The following is a 768-nucleotide window of genomic DNA, read 5'->3' as shown; positions in this document are numbered from 1 at the left end:
ATCCCCAATACATTTGTTAGACTGAAATGAATCACACAGATTGAAGGAGTAGGAAATTGGGATTTACTAGACAGTGGTAGGGGAGGGGGATGTAGATAGGGAAAACCCTGTTGACTAAATGGGCCTTCAGCTTCCAAATAGAATGTTGATGTCATCAGCCTTTGCTGATCATTAAAACAGGAGTGGGATTCTATCTTGTGGAGGCTAGATGGGCTTTGATTATGGAAGAAAAGGTGAAGAACTTCTACCTTGGAAGTTATTTAGTCCCACCTCCTGATGTTGCAGATAAGGAAACGTGGCCTATGGGATTTGGTGACATGTCCAAGTTTACATAGGTAAGGGTGAGGTAGGATTTGGACCTAGGTCCTCTGACTCCAGTGTTCCACATTACATCATTCACGCATGAGTGATGTAAAAGCCTGTCAGAAATTTTAAGACACTGTTGGCAATTTACAAATGTTGCCAATGTTGCCTTGGAGAGATGTGAGCTTGACTTGAAAGGAAAATTCCAGATGGTACAGCTGTAAAAACACTGTAGAAATGTGGGTATTATGTAAGATTGACTTCCTCCCTCCCTCAAACATACTTGGAATCATCAGATCATAGATTTAGAAGCTAGAAGAGACCTTAGAAGCAAGAGATGGAGGCTTGCCAACCAAAGCGTTTAGATCTTAGGACCAGCATTATCAGCATTCTTACAATTTTCTCATAACCATCCAAATGCTATCTAAATTCTTCATGCTTTAATTGTCATCATCCAGAACCACA

This window comes from Phascolarctos cinereus, unplaced genomic scaffold (genome assembly GCF_003287225.1).
Source record: "Phascolarctos cinereus isolate Bilbo 61053 unplaced genomic scaffold, phaCin_HiC Scaffold_726;HRSCAF=1367, whole genome shotgun sequence".
Classification (NCBI taxonomy): Eukaryota; Metazoa; Chordata; class Mammalia; order Diprotodontia; family Phascolarctidae; genus Phascolarctos; species Phascolarctos cinereus.
This window is presented reverse-complemented; position numbering follows the sequence as displayed.